This window comes from Thunnus maccoyii, chromosome 11 (assembly GCF_910596095.1).
Source record: "Thunnus maccoyii chromosome 11, fThuMac1.1, whole genome shotgun sequence".
Classification (NCBI taxonomy): domain Eukaryota; kingdom Metazoa; phylum Chordata; class Actinopteri; order Scombriformes; family Scombridae; genus Thunnus; species Thunnus maccoyii.
This window is the reverse complement of record NC_056543.1, coordinates 19,787,932-19,800,892: the sequence shown is the minus strand read 5'-3', so window position 1 is coordinate 19,800,892 and position 12,961 is coordinate 19,787,932.

Here is a 12,961-nt window from a genome sequence, read left to right as displayed (position 1 = left end):
CCAAAGCTAAAATACAGTTCTGGGGTCACTTTGACTTAGTTGAGGTCATCTAAGTGCTATAGCCAACAAATCACAATTGAAAAGAACAATAAAATAAAAGAACATTTATTAAAGATGAAAACAGTGTTTTTCTTTCTTGCACAGCATTGCAGTTATTTGAAGTTGGACTCTAAACAACAGGAAGCAATCTGACTTCTTCCCCAATACAGCAGTGTGTTTGGGGGATATTAGTGTTTCCACATAGATATGGATTTATTTGACCTACAGTACATTAGCTGGGAGCAGGCCTCAGTGGTGTATATTTAGAACACATTTCCTGCAGCTCAAATGATGTGTGTGGACACAACTGGATACTGTCTGACACTGTCGGAGCCACGTTCACCTCATCAAGTCCTACTTGTACCCTCCATTTCAGCTTCTGGGTTAAAGCTAACAGCCATGTTAACACAAGCAGTGTTTGATGTTGCATATTACGTATTTTAGTTCTTGACTACAAGTCAGGAACTGTAATGTATAAGAGGTCAAAGATTTGTGGCATATAAATACTATTTTATAATGATAGTATTTTTCCAGGATAGCAGTGATATGTTTGACATTTCTCCAAAGGTCTACAGCATTATAGAGCATATTATACTTACAGTTTCAGACGCTGTGCCTTCAAAATATATTCCAGAACTGACAAATTGTTCTTCAAAATCCATTTTCTGTCTCTCAGCCACAATTTTTGTGTTTTAACAGCACAGTCATAGATACTATGATCTTTGATTTCTTCTGTCTGCAGGCGGGAGGTGCATTATGCCATTGAGTCGCAGCACTCCGGCTTACAGAGAGGCTAAAAAGGTTCACCCACTGGTGGACACTGAAACTGATCTTCCTCAGCTAGCATTAATAAATGATGCCTGCACAGTCACATTGGACTAAGTAATCGAGCGTCAAGTGGGTAAGCCATGCTGCACAATTCATGAACAGGTTACCCAAGAGTCAGAATGAGGACAATTAGAAGAAGTTGGAGGCAAATGTTGGTTCCCAAAGGATTTCTCTAAGGACAAATTGCACTAAAACTCTAAAATGCATGATGACTTTTTTGTATTTTGCACATCTCTTAGGATTTTGCTTACTTTATCTATTAAGTAGAAATGAAAAAGTAAGTAATTAAAAAGGATTCATTGTTCATAAAAATAACAATCAGTAAGTATATTGCAACTACATGAAAGTCTAAGCCTTTGCTTGCACAGCAACTTAAAGGCTTTATAATGTAAATTGGAACACAACTTTATTTAAAGACTTAATTTCATTTTTTAATATTTTAATAAAGATAAACAGTGGCAATAGCCTGCCATCCAAATTCATCCGTAACTATGATTTGGAAGATATTAGTTTAATTGTACTGCGTGAGAGATGGGGAAAAGATCACTTTTCAGTCCTTCATAAAAATTGCATGAACAATGCGATCCTTGCTTTATCACAGTAGTTCACTTTCGCTTTCATCTCTCTGAATGCAGGCTAGTTGTGAAGAAGCATTCTGCTGTGTTATGAAGGCTGTAATCCTGTTAATGCAGGGAGTAACTATGCATTATAGACAAGCCACGGCTAAGAAAAGCACATTCCAACACAGACACTCAAGTTAGTTTGAATAATTCACATCGATAATCTCCATGAGGGTTGGCTATATGAAACCTCACTCTGGTACCACAGGCCAGCCATTACACATATTGAAGATCGAAGAAGTATATATATTTTTTATGGGACAGTGAGATGGTTATTTCCTTTGAGAGAACCACATGAAAAGTGTTTACTTATATGACTCCTATTTGAGCATAGTAGCAAAATTTTACTGACATTTATGTGCTGATTGCCAGAGGACTCTTTTTCTTATGGCTTGTATGGCTCTTTCCCAGCATTCATTGGACAAGAGGCTGGGAAATAACTCCAGACAGGCCCAGAGAGCCATATTAATCTCGATTTTCCTTTAGATATGCCATCATGAATCACATTATTCTCTTCCAGTGTGGCCAATTTGGTATGTATGATTGAATATAGGGGTTCAGTCTCAAATGATATTCGACATTAACAAACCATCCCCATATTTTGAGCCATATTCAGTGTTTCTGCTGTATAAACACACACCTAGAAAAACCACAAAAGTACTTTAAAATACATTTAAAGACAGAATAATTCTCTTCATAATCTTTATGAATTTCTTGTATCCATTGCATGAATAATGTTCTGTGATCTGTCTTGTCAGTCCACTGTCGACACTATTACCGAACACTGAAAACTCAATTCTTCACAAAGTCGAATAAAAATAAAAAGTACGTATTTGCTCTCTTGGTGTGACAGGGGGTGCCATAGTGAGATACACGGGTAACAGGCGTGACGCTGCTCTTGAGTTAAGCAGAGACATTTATGCAGAGATAGACCGCTAATGTGATTCTGTTTGGATATGAAATCTGTGGAGAGACAGCAGATGAGATGACCCTCTCCTGGGAGGAGGCCGGAGAGTGGAGCAGAGAAGTGGCTCAGACAGAGAGGAACCTCTCTGATTAAAGGCCTTATTCCTCTGCTCCTCTCAGACTGCCTCTGTCCTTTTGAGGGCACAAACGCACCGCACCTTGTGTTTCAGAAAAAAAACCAAAAACCAAAAAAAACATTTGCCCTCTGCTTGACTTCCCCTACCACCACCTTGGCTCTAATCCTTTGGTCAATGTGACAGCACAATAGAACATGGTCCAAGCCACTATTTACATTGTGCACTGCTATTCATACATCACTGTTAAAGTGAAAGCTATGATTTGAAAGATATTGCTGACCATAGCAGTTACACACAGTTGCTCAGTTTCATGCTCATTTTGCCTCATTCTGTGACTATTTGTTATGCCAAGACCACTTTACATTGTTGCTCATTTGACATTAGACAAGACAACTGTGTTTCATATGATATCAGTCAAACAATGATGACACAATCATCACACTAGCACAATCAAATCACACACCCTGGATGACTATACATTGGCACAGAGGCATTATACAGTGATATTGAAATTTCTTTACACAATAACACTCACTTCAAGATAAGAGTGTCTATTTTTCTCCATTATTCCAACTGAATATTGTATTTCTGTATTTGTCTTTGGGAGCACTGATATTGTTGCCATGGGCAACTGCACTATCCTGAGCAGCTCTCTGGTGCCTCTGTATAGAAAGGTTTTTTGTTAGTTAATCTCCTCTGGGTAGGAATAAAACTGCATCTTGGAAGCAGCCCACCCACTATGATCCTCCTGCTATTTAACGGAGTAAGTGAGCCTCAGCCCTACTGTGTCTAGTTTACCTGTAAATAGGAAAACACACAATCTCACTAAAATGCTACTCTGTAAAACCAGGAGATCTAGACTGCAGCACCAATTACAACATAGAAAATATAGTAAATAACAAATCAGAAACTTCCCTCGTTCTATTGATATTGAATTTATAATGTTACTATATCCAGCTGTAAAAAAAGAGACTTACAGAACAGAAGACATCTGTGTTTTCATCAGTATTTCATTATTGCACTGCATTTTCTCCAGGCCTCCTTTGCCCCACAGCGCTCTATGTAAAACTTTAACCAGATATAGTGATGAACTTACCCTGTGGGCACTTAACTAGACTTGGATTCTCCTGCACCTCATTTTGCTGTTCACTGCTTTTATGCTAAAAGCTCTAAAGGACAGAACAAATTAAATGGTTGCCTGAGACCTCATCCACAAGCCAGCTGGCTCCCATTTCTGACCCTGAGCCATTTCTGATCTACTCTTCCCCGAGAGCCTCTGATTTGAACAGCTAAGTATGACAGATCTTTTAGTCTTTGTGTACTCTGATGAACATTTAGGCTAATCAATTTGTATCCAGACCAGTGATTTCCTGTGCAAAAAGTTTGCAGTCAAAACATGCCGAACAATGACTCACATAATAGATTTTTCAAAAAAGCACAGATGGGAATGAATCAAGCGAGCAGTAGTAGCAGAAAGCCACACAGTCGAACTAAATTTGATTGAACTGTTCTTCCGTATTATTCATGTTACTCAGGAAAAATCACACCAACGGCATTCAAAAAAACCATTTCCACTCGCACATTTAATGAACACATCTATGTTTTATATAAGTGTGACTAAAAATAGTAGCATCAACATAGAATGACAAATAATTAGATTTTTTTAAATGCATGCAATGCAAGCATGCCCAGCAATCACCTAGACAAATTTAACCAACCACACTGAGTCAGGTAATCCCTAGGATAGAGTAACACCTTCTACATAAATGTGGGATGTTCTAGCTCATTATCTTGTCCATGCTGTTGCCTATATTTATACCTCCCACCGTATGTACTAAAAGTGTGACAGCTAAGTTAACCAAAAGTTCTTCATGGGAAGATCAAAACAGAGCAGCTTATTCACCTTTTGTCAAATGACTCAAACATGCTTTTTCAAATGAAGACATGGAGGGTGAGAGTTAATTATCTTTCAATAAAAGAACATAAACATGAAAATCTAGATTTAAACACAAGGAATAAAGAAAATGAAAGCAAGAACATGCTTTTCTTTCCCACAGCAGACAAATCTGGGGGCGTTGTAAGGTGGGAGGAAGAGACAATGAGAGGAAACATTCCCTTTCTTGCAGATCTCTGAAATACATACAGTTGTTTTCTCTGTAAAATGGTCTGTCAATCTCAGCAAAACAGCATCCCGCTGACTTAAATTCTTGCTGGCAGCTGAGAGGAAAAAAACAAAAAAAATTGCCAGTGTAGCAGTGGTAACTTGTAATCAGGGATAGCATTGTGTGGCGTTATTAACAGTGACAGGTTGCAGTGACGTTTGTGGTCCACTGGGAGCCGCATCATAAATGTTGATATGAGGGGATACTAACTGGGAAACAACGTTCCTATCATCAGCTGGAAAATCCCTGCTACCTGCCTGCTTTCCTGCAGGAATGTTTAAAAAAAACCAACAAAAAAACCCATTGATTTGCATGCCAAAAAAAAAAAAATTAAAAATAAAATAAAATAATAAAAAAAAATAATACAGAGGTGCAATATTATGTTTCTGCACTATTAAAATTGTAGTGATTTGCTTTATTTTTTTTATCCGTTTAACATAATTTTTCTTTAAAATAAATAAAAGAACATTGCCATTGCAGTCTGTTGATGACTCATGAGATACACTGAATAGGCATTCTTGTGACACATACAGTCTCTGATTTAATATTTCCCACTTTTGATCAGCTGTTCCCACCACCAGTGGTCTGTGGTGTTGCTGATGGAGCCAAATCCCCTAGGAGGATTACTGTCCACTGGGGCAGATCAACTCAATCTAGCAGACCCATGGGTGCATAAGGTGAGTGTCTGCCCTGGCAATGAATGAATTCCTCAGGCTTGTTAGCTTACCATTGTCTCATATACTCCCCATCACTTCTTATAAAAAACAAACAAAGCCTGTTTTCAATTTTCTCTCACACTGACATTTACCATATGAAGAAATAAACTACAATATGGATTTGCAATGTGTTCCCCTTTTTAAAGTTTATATTGTAAAACAGCAATCATTGAACTTCATCTTCTTGTTCTGTTTAGAGCCATAGATACATGAACTTGACCACTCATCTTAAATGATTCTAATGACCAATGACAGACCACACTCAGTTATTTATGTAAGGAAGACATGTTTGGATTGCCAAAATATAACTCTAATCTGAATAAGTAATCTATTCCTTTGGACCTTTAACTGAAGTGATTTAAAATGCAGTTAATTTTCTCTATTGTTTCAAAACATGTATGATTCAATGACATTAAAAAAAACCCCACACATAAATCAACAAACCATAACCACTGTCTGCAGTATAACATACTTATGAAGTTAGATACAGACATTTTAGATACATGGAACTGCATCAGCTTCTGCATCCACCCCCACTCCCATCTCCCTCACTTGCTCATTCATTTCACATCATACATGACTGCACAACTTATTCTCTTGAGCAATCGATAACTCAGCATTTTTAATCACCACGCTCCACATGTGATTCCTGTGTCGCTCTGTAAATCATGCCTATGGACATACAAAACACCGCCACGACCAGCACATACAGCACACACAGACAGGCACATACACGGCAGTATCCGCCGGACTCACCCTGACAGCTTTGGCATCTTCACAAAGCTGAACACATCCATGTGTGCTGCAGACTGCAGTGAAGGCTACAAATCTACCATCTACTTCACTCTGGCTCCATTGTCCCACACTGTCTTTGGCAGCGGGGAATAAATAATTCAGAAAAAAAAAGTGGAGCTTCCACAAGTCAGGTGGAGAGATTAGTCCTGTTGTCTGGGCTTCTGCATGGCTGAGTGATTGCTGTGTCCTCGCCTCAGCAGCGCAAATCCATAGCCCATGGAAAAGGATCTGGCAGTGCAGCTTCCCCCGGTTACATCCTTCAAAGCATGCCTCTGTTAGCTGCGTTAAGCCACCTTCATTTAATTTCCATCGCGGTGGAATGATGTGCGGGAGCCGCACAGTAACAACAGCTTTGGAGAGAGGCAGAGAGAGCCAGAGCGAGGGGCAGAGGGAGGGAGGGACAGAGGTGGTGGGAGATGAGAGAAGAGAGAGAAAAAGAGGAATGTGAGAGGATGTTGTGTGTGTGTGTGCGTATGGGAGCAGGGACCACAAGAATTACTACTAAAGGATGCAGTCAGCTTCGCAGAATTCCCAACAGACCAGTCTCATCAATCCTCAACCGTGTGGTGTGTTGCCAGACAGCAGGAAAAGGTTGAGAATGATGAGATAGATGAAGGGACAGAGACACACTGCATGATGTGCTCACAATGTGGGTGCAAAAAGCAACAGAGGAGCAGCTGGAGAGACAGGAGGACCTGATGCGTCCCCTCCCCAGCTGAGGTCTGTGCCTCACAGCTGCACATTAGGATGCCCATACTGTACGCCACGTTTGTTTTTGACCTTTAACAACAGTTCAGCTACTAAATGCTTTCTCTCTCAATGAGGCCATTCATTAGAGGCCTCCAAACATTTTAGCAATCTGACCAACACAAACAAACACATATCTGATGTAATCATGTCAAAAGATAAGGATTGTTAGATTCATCATGGAAATACTTAAAACATGATAAAAAAGTGGGTTTGTGTGATTAATCAGTTTCCAGAGGGGAGAAGAAGAGGACTGTTATGATTCATAGTGCTTCAAGTAGTCAGCTGCATGTTAACAGATGCCTCAAGCATGTAATTTTCTCTGTGATATTTATTTAGATCAAAATACAGCTCCATAAATTTTCATATCTTTTCCCATTTAGTTCAAGATGCAGGGCCATTCCAAATGTGTTTTCTATTTCATGTGAGGGTTTCACATGCTGATAAATTGGAAATCTGATATTTGCAAGGAGTGGCAGAGTCCTGCAATTTTAAAACCAGATCAAATTCAGAAGGATAACTCTTGAAACATCACATTTGAGATCCAGATGAAGAGTCACTATGTGTCTATAATCCAGAAGAGGAAGAACCACCCTTCATAAATGAAACACAGTGGATGAGGCACCTCTGTTGCAAACCATCAACAGCCAATTAGCCTCATCTTTGATCCAAGGAGGTTTGATACGTCTTTATGTGGCTCAGACAGTTTTGATAAAAGGAACTTCTCATAGTAATAAACACTGTTTACCCTGCTGTGTGATGTGCCTACAGGAAACACTCGGCTAGACAACGCTAACATCAAATATCTACTAATCTGCACTACTGTCTGTTTGAATACAGCCATTAAATGTCAGTGGCACAGACATCATACTTGTTCATTTATACAACAGAACAGTTAGAATGATGGTAAATATATATAGCTTAAAAGGTTAACAGTTATTTCCATATCTACTGTAGTTGTATTCAGCATGAATCTCTGCTGGGGGCTTGACAGAATAATAAATCATCTAATCAATACAAATGTCAGGTAGTTATAGATAAATACATACAAATACACATATACAAATATTGGTGGATTATAGCTGACAAATCTCAAGCTATGATTTGTAACTCCTTCCACAGTGGAAGAGCAACCATCTTATATTAAAATGCCACAACTCGTGAGCCTCTGCAGGGTGAGTCAATGTGCCTTTGCTGAGAGTGATACATGCAATAAAGAATGTTGTCACTTCGACTCAGGGTCAGCCAGTGAGGGTCAGCCTCAGATTTGTTTGCTGCCATAGATAAGATGCAACTAGATGGGTGAAAAAGGTCAACTCCTCTGACAGAGTGAACTTTTTTTTATCTAAAATCTCTGAATCTGTGAAGTGAGTTGTTTAAAAAAAAAAAGTGCAGTGAATCATAATATTAATCACATTTTGAAACACAGCAGTTTAGCTGATGATACATCTTTGGAAGGGTACAGGCAGTTTTTTTTTTTTTGTGGAGTACACACACAAGACATCAAGGATGCACTGATGAGCGAGGAGAACATGTCTGACAATTTGCTTTAGATGCAACCACGGTGTCCTGTGGCTGGAGGATTGAGGGACTCAGCGTATTCTGGACAGTTATTTACCCATTTGGGCTTGCGGCCCAGAGGCCAACGTGAGTGGCAGAGGATATTAGGGTCAGACAGAAGCATGATCTAAGGAGACTATGGCTGAAGCTTTGACCGATAAAACCTCGCTGCCCTGCTGATCCCTAACTCTCCTCTCTCTGAGTCCTTTTTAAAACAGCTGAATTCAGTCATTTGGAAATGCTTGGCCACTTAAAACCCAGCAGTGCTTAAATTTTGCAAGTCCTGCCTTTGGATCATGTTGCTTGCCTTTAAAAGCTAAAATAAGCAGAGCACAACCACTTTGCATAAATTGCTAACAATGCTAGAACAAGGGATAAATGTGTACTCAAAGCTCAAAAGCATCAGAGCATTAGGTCTTATCAGGAAATGTCTACAGAATGGGACTCTGAGATCGTGTATTCATATAAAGCGTTATACTGCAGATTGTGCAGCATTATAGGCTTGACTGTGCACTCCAGTGATGTGGCTACTGCCCTCTGATCCCAACTTAGCATTAGTTGCCCCTGGACCTCAACCACATGTGTGTCAGCGGCCACTACAGCAAACTGCCCTCAGACACCGCACTTACTGGAACTGTCTCATCCACAGCATTTTGTTTGTTTGTGTATGTTTGGCAACATCTATCTGCCTATAAGCCACCTCACCTCAATTTTCCCAATCTGTTAGTGCGACACTAATTATGCCAATGCCGCGGCTGATTATTCAGTGAATTAAACAGCTTTTAGGAGGGAGTTTAAAGATCTGAATGCTGTCTTTTCCATGAATATTCAGTGGTGTGACTAATTGGGATAAGAAGTGAAGTGTTACCTGGCTGAGTCATGCTATGCTTTGAAAAGATTATGGATTTGGTTTGCCAGTTTTACTACACCCGCTGATAAAGTTCAAAGTAACACTGGGAGGCTGTAGCCTATTCTGTGTGGAGTGAATGAAACGACATAATGGAGATATTGCCAAGATGCTTGACAGGTGCAGGTTATGAAACATGCTAATTTGAGTCATTGGGTGGGTCATATTTGGTAAATCCATATATCCATTCTTCTTCATCCACTCGCTGGCAGACAAAGCCTCTCCCAGCATGCACTGGGCAAGGGACTGGGTAAACCCTGGACACACACCAATCTATCACAGCACTGCAAACTGTTATCATTTTGTGGGAATTATTTTTTTGTATGTCTTTTTCACAGAAGACATTTTCACTTGTCATAACAGGACAACCACATGTGTCGCTAACACTGTTAATGATAGCTCTGCTCCATGTAAAAGAGGACCACACTAATTTATCATTGCACTCCTATAACATTGTAAGACTCATGATAGACAGTTTTAAGAAACGATCATAATTGTTGCAGCAGATCCAGACATACTGTGTATTTTTGTTCAACGCATTCTTCTCCCTTGTCAAAACCAGACGACTACATTACCCACAATGCAACTCGACTCTACTGTACAGATTCGGGTGTATTATCATAGGAGCAGCTAATATATCTATGAGCCACAAGCTTCAAGCAAAAATGAGGAGCGGGCAGAGGTCTGGAAACAACACTTCTTTCCACTTCATAAATCATTTTCAGACTTGAAGTATTTAGCCCCAACTGACACTGACTCAAGTGAAATCACTTGAGGCAATTTACAGGCACACAGTTCCCTCTGGAGCCACATAAGGCTTTGTACAACCTTTTTCATATATGCAGTAGTATTCCTAAAGACCTGTAAACTGACTTTGATGTGTAAAATCAGTGGGGTTCCCCTTTAAATATCCAAGTAAGACAGGCAAGCGACTACTATGGCATCTCAACATATTTCCTAAAAGGCCTAATAAGCAGAAATTGCAATGCGTCATTCTATCAAGTGTCCACAGTATAATCAACAGTCCTGCCTTACTGGAAAACCTTATATAACTATACATTGGTTTCAGAATGCCACTGTCACTCAGGTATCGAGATATAGACAGAAACCTTTTTGTGAAAGTTGTAGAACTGTTTCCCAGAAGGCTGCTAATCTCTAAGGAAAACCTCACCAATGCCACACGAACATGTCATTATTGTGATGCAGTGGTAAATAACAACCAACCACCTTCAGTCTGCGATTCATATTACAGCAAACACCGTACAAACAAAATCAATGATTTGTCTTACAAATTCATTGATTGAGTAAATAATTAATTCTCATCAAAATAAGATAGATGCTCTCTGCTAACTGTAGATTAACAGTGATTAGCTATAAATATTCGCTCATAGATTTCTGGTCTTTATTAAATATTTAGACTCTTTGTACAGTAATAGATACACACAATAACAGTAAGCACACACCGATCCGCAGTACACTACTCACTGAATGACAGTGAAGACGCCGAGCTCGTTGTCGTCTGGGTCCATTGCTGATGACAAGTCTTTAATGCAGTACTCGTTTCAGTGTTTCTACTCCAGGCCTTTAAAGCCTCTTTCACTGATGTGTGTGCTCCAGTCCTTCCTGACTCCAAAGTTTCTCCCTGCTTGATTTGGACTTTCCATAGGCAACTGAGCTTGTCTGACTAAGCCATTCAGTTATGATTACATACAGTGCCCCTGTCCAAGTGAGTGGCCAGTGCCCTAGGGGAGGAGACCGAGCTTGTCGCTTCTGCCTCAGTAATGAAATAACATCACATTCCGGGCCAGTGCATCAGAAAACACTGAGAGATCAATGCTGAACAGCTGGACTCCAATGGGTTGCTGTGCTGGTTGAGGTTGCCTCAATGAGCAAGGCACTGAAGAAAAACATGTTCTGTTCGGGTGAAATTCACCTGGGGTGTTTTCATGTTTCAACTTGATTCCATTGGCGATAGCAGGCAATAAAAAATGCTTTCATATTCAAGAAATAACTCAAACACACGTCAGTGTTTTATTTTGATGGTATTATTTACAACATGTCTACACCCAACTAAATTGTAGTATCTGAAATATTTATCTGATCCTTGTACGAGGCATTTGGAAATGGCATGTGTTTTATCATCCATGAGAGCTTAAAAATTAAGCTTCAACCGTAATCCAAACTCTATCACTATCTGCCTGCCAACTGTCACCCTTAACAGAGCCAACCTAAATCCTATATAAACCATGGAATTAGATCTTAACCTAAATGATATAGAGTGGAATCAGGTATTATTTCATTATTCATATTTTATTATATTATTTTATTATATATTTATATATTTTTTTCTTTGTTTGTTTTTTTTTTTTTTTGCACACATCTATTGTCAAATAATGCAGCTTGTGATACTGTGTTGTTCATTTTATGAAAACAGCATATTTTATGTCTCAAGTCCACATTTTTGGATTTTCAGGGCATTCTCCCATAATGCCATGGTATTTTAACATCATGACGGTTCACGCTGGATTATGCCATGCAGACTCTCTCATGCATGAATGGCATACACAGTCTTCCATTAGTTATGAACTGAGGCACGTGTCTTTGCCTCTGCAAGCAAATGGAACTGCTTGCATAACACATCCCATGGCATGTATACACAGAGGTCTATACCAACTGAAAGTTCAGCCTCCTATATAACTAAGACGATGTTTTAAAATCTCATGTAACAGAGAGCCTGAGCATGTTTTTCATCCAAGCATTTCTTGCTATAGGTATATATGTACAGTGTCATGCTAACGTTTCAGTAATCTCACAGTTTGCACAGGCCCACGTTTCTTTTTTTATATATATATAGTAGCTGTGCATGACCATATGGCCACAATGGAGGTCTGTGTGAGGTTAAAGCAGACAAAAGCAGACCTTTCTGTGAGATAAATACTGCACATGAATCCATCCAATCATGAGGCCTAACACTCGCCCCTGGGCCACAGCACACTGCATCAGTGGCCTGTTTTTCCGTGACACACAGGCCACACCATTTAGAGTAGGGACAGGGGATGTGCAGAGTGCAATAACCCTGCGCAGTGTACACGACTGAGAATCACATTGAGCATGTTGTCTTGGGGTCACAACAGTGATGATTTAAGATGGTGATGATAGGCAGTGTGTGTTCTGAGACTCATCTGATTTAATGTGCTGTTCACTGTGCGTGGGTGGATGGCTCATTTGTTTTTCCTTAGAACAATGTGACGCTGCAAGCTTCTTTACAAATTGCTCAGACAGCTTGTATGACAGCAACACACAGTTCAGAATTTCCGATTAATTAGTTCTTTACATTTAAGGGCACATGAAACAAAAACAAGAACATTCCAGTTTTCTAAACAAACTAATGAATAATGGCTAAAACAAATGAGCAAAAGCAAAAGGAGCAGTTACTTCTATCTGAGAAAGATTTTAAAATGCAAAGCAAGAAGATAGTTGACTTTCAGTCCATCAACGCTGATTTCAGCCTCACATAATAACAGAAGAAGTGACTTTTTCATTA